At 42.2% G+C, this 4,173-nt stretch overlaps 1 protein-coding gene across 1 annotated transcript in view; it reads right to left on the reverse strand.

Annotated features, from left to right (window-relative positions):
• RAB30 (RAB30, member RAS oncogene family) overlaps positions 1-4,173 on the reverse strand; it is a 41,457-nt gene that overhangs the window by 29,943 nt on the left and 7,341 nt on the right. The gene's annotated exons all lie outside the window — the stretch shown is intronic.

A 4,173-nucleotide genomic window follows, 5' to 3' on the forward strand; every position in this document is an offset into this window, starting at 1 on the left:
GCTGAACCTTCATCACAACAGCAAAACCATGCTCCTGCACAAACCTTATCCAGTATCAGGGATGCCCATGCACATTAGCTAAAGATAATGAGATAACACATGGATAACTAATTTGGATCCTTTATCTTTGGGGTATGAGGCAGAAGGAAGGCGAGCCATCGTTCTTCCTCCATGGCCAGGCTGCGCCCGCAGGACCATGGGTGAGACACCACCTTTATTTCCAGGTGGCAAGTACCAAACGAGGTCACTTTGTCTCAAGTACGAGATAAATCGATTCCCACAATAACTTCAGCTGCAACACTGAATTGTATCACAAGGCTCAGGCATTAACCCTCACCCACACCAAGGGGATGGAACATTCAGGTTACCGAAGTTACCGGGAATACAACCACAAGCCAAGGGACAGAAGAACTCGGCTCTTTCACCCATCCAATAAGCCAACTACACAGAAAACATGATTGTTCCATGGAGGATTCCAGCCAGACTAACCCCCATCACACTGGTCCCGGGGCATGCTCTCCCTGCAAGGGTTGCTGGCTGGCACCTTCAGCTCAGGGTGCAGAGTGTCTGGATTGCTGTGCACGCACATGGCTGTGGGAAGGAATGGGCAAGGGAGAGAGCACAGGCCAAAGGGGAATTTGAAGGCATGCTGCAAAAGAAAAAGGGAAACTGAGAAAACCAAAACCAAGCAACAGTAGCTCTCATTGGGTATTACAGAAGAACAGGCTGTCACTTTAGGACACCACACAGTTCTACAGCTTTAGGCTGAAAGGATGTCACAGAGCAAATATTTTCCATCCTGACTAGGAGACCCAGTGGTAGTCTCAAGGCTACAACTAGTTACACTCAGTGTTCAAGATCTTGACACACAATACAGAAAGAAAAGTGTTTCAGTCACAAAAAAGACTGCATTTTCAGCTTCTCAAATACATATTTACTTAAACATTTTCCTTTAGGATAGAGCTTGACAATTGAGATGGTATGAGGCAGACAGACTGTGCCTATGGGAGTAAGGTACCTTTCACATTTGTTCATCCCTTGCATTTTCCCAATTTTGCACAAAACTATTTAGACTAGCACCATTTGTTCTTTAACAAAATGGGCAGCCTACCCAAAAATACTGCTTGTAATTCAAAACTCAACATAAGGCATTTTTATTTAGGGAAATAAAGAATTCCCTCACACTGTGTTTCAGTTTGCCATTTATCCCCTCAAACACAAGCACAGCCTTGCTGCCCTCCAGCACAGCATGCTCCCACCAAGTACAAAGCAATGTACCAACAACAGCTCCTCTTGCACAGCAAATTGTCATGAGTTCTAAAGAGACTTCATGTCTAACAGAGCCTGTGTAAAGCAAAGACAAGACTTCTGTAGAAGCTCCATATTTATTTCTTTCAGTATGTATTTCTATACTGCACATGACTGAAATTGGATATCCAGACAACAGAATAGGGTTTTTTTTTCCTATTTTGGTGCATATTTATCCTCTTAGCAGGTAAAAGAGGTGAAGACCAAAACCACAAGTCAGAATATAAGAGGATATTTGGCTGACTGCTTGCAGGACAGTGCTATTTAGCACTTTAGAATTTATTCTTTCCAAGGCAGCAACCATCAGCACTGCCCTGAAATGGCACTGCAAGCCCAAATCCACCCATCCTGTAAAGCTCTGTGCAAGGAACTTGAATGACAGCATTATCTTAAGTCTTAATTTTAAAAGCAGATTTATAAGAACTCACTTGTTTTCTCTCTGAAAACAGAGGGATTACAATGACTTGCACAATTTTATTGCAGTCAGCTAACTCCAGCAAGAACATAAGAATTTCAGCTTTGAACTACCTTTTCAAATTACCTTCTCCTCCAATCTATTTAGCTTCATTCCAAGGGAAAAAGTATCCCTCTTATCATGTGCTGCTGCTCCCTTGTAGCCTAAGTTCCTCAGTGTCTCTGCAATTGTCATGTGCAGAACAACTGGAATTGAGGCAACTTGAACTACTGGATACATGTATGACAAAAAGCAGAAGAGAAGCTGCTGCAGAGGTCAAGAATCCAGGCAGGGTAACAAGGCTTGTAAAACTGGCCTCATCTGGACTGGGATATTTGCTTAGCTGGCAGTACTCTCAATTGCTACAGATGATGGAGAACGGAAACATGTTACAGCTGTAAAAATCTAAGTTTAAAGAAGAAGAAAAAAGTGTTTTTCAGAAACCATGAGGCAATTTTAGGTTAAGATTATGAAAGGAAGAAATAAGATTTATAGGTTGAAAAGACAGCAGAAACAGGAAGAACAGGGGATGAATCTGGGCTAAGGATGTCTCTGCAGATGCTGCTGGAGCACCAAGGCATGAGTCCAGCCAGCTGCACTGTGGAGAGGAACATCCCTGCCCAGCACAGCAAAAAAGGGCAGGAAGAACACTGCCCACAGGGAAAGATGGGAAAAACAAATGGCAAAAAAACTATCCCTAACTCTGGAATGACACCCGCCAGCTGCCTACAGAGACAAAAGCCACAAGGTCATCTCTGCCAAAAGTTAGAACACCCCCTGTTTTTAAAATTGCAAAGGAGGTGCATACGTTGGCAATTCTGTGTGTTGGATCTGGGAATCTGAATTCAAACCCTGAGCATAAATCAGGTTCCAGTGCCAGCCTGAAGAACAGCTACTACAGCTCCAGCTAACACATCTACCTGTACCAGAACATGCCTTTGTAAGACACAAATAGGCTTCTGCTCAAGAGCACCAAACAGCCCACGACAATCAGGGAATATTAGGCATTAAAGGACAAGTGTCCCATTTGCGGCGCAATGCAAGGGGACAGGTTTGAGTATGGTTTTGGCATAGCAATGTAGGTGGGCCTGGGGCAAAGCCAAATGTTCCGCATCCATGTAGCATTTGGAGTGAACAACTTCACCTCCAGTGGAAAGATATAAGTTTTCATTGTGGGCTTGCTAACTCCATGCTTTGGTTTAAAGCCCTATTGATGCTACACAGCAGGAGCCTCACATACTGCTCAAAGCTACAGCCAGCAGTTCCAAGCACTCCCTGAAATTCATTTGGGTCTCTTTTCTTGGCAACCTCCTCTCTCCCCTTCCCACAAAATTGGGCAAGCACCAAGTGAGAGTTCCCAGGTACAATACAAGAGTTGCAAATAAAGGGGGTCACACAGAAAGCACTGTGCTTGGTTTTTTTTTGTTTTTTTCTTTTGTATATTTATTACACTTAAGCAGTCAGTGAATGCTTTTTAAAAAGTCAGTGCATGTTTTTTGGAGCAGGTCTGTGTCCACTCACATCTGCCCCAAAACAAGCAAAGTAAAGTCTCACCATGGTTACAAGTATCATTCCCTTCACCCTCAACACAAATACACTCATGGACAGATCCGGAGCCTGGTAGTGATAAGCACATAGGAATTAGGAAGCCATGATTAAATATGTAATATAGAAGAAAAGTAAATTATTACTTCATTCATTACAACAGCCAACACTGAACAAGAAACAGAGTCAAACATTATCTGGGTTATGTAAGAGCACCAGAGAAGTGTTGCAGACCTAATAGGGGTGGTGTCTCTGCTTTACACACTTGCTGGACTCTTCTTCTCTGTTTTGTTATTTTCTCCTTGTTGGTACCTCCATGTGCATGACAAGAGTTTTCTTTATACCAGATTGTACAGAAAGTTGCATGGGCTCCTACAACACGTGAGTTGTGCTTTGAGAGAATATATCTCTTTTTTTGGTCTATCACATTGAAAGTAGCCTGTGGCATTTTAAAAATGTTGCATTAAGAAGTCGAAAGGTACACTCAACATTTGACTATCGCAAGCACACTTTCCACCTCACACCTACGACCTTGTACATCCTTTAAATTTTAAAGGAGAGCAAGTTGGGTGTAAACAGTATGTACATATTCTCCTTTCCTCATCATTAACAGTAACTTCAAGCCTGTATCATGATAAAACTTCAATTTGGGGCTGATAGCCTGATTATATTCTGTACTACAGAAAAATTACTTACTAAGAATTATTGTCCATCTTTAAACACTCTGTAAACAGCAGCAAAATGAGAAAAAAATAACAAATCAGGTAATTTGTTCAAAAAGAGAAACTCAGAAATAATCCCATGTAAACCAGACCTATGCCTCATATTATCTTGGTTGAACTATTTTACCGCTCCAGACTCTTTCC

This window comes from Geospiza fortis, unplaced genomic scaffold (assembly GCF_000277835.1).
Source record: "Geospiza fortis unplaced genomic scaffold, GeoFor_1.0 scaffold16, whole genome shotgun sequence".
In the NCBI taxonomy this organism is placed as follows: domain Eukaryota; kingdom Metazoa; phylum Chordata; class Aves; order Passeriformes; family Thraupidae; genus Geospiza; species Geospiza fortis.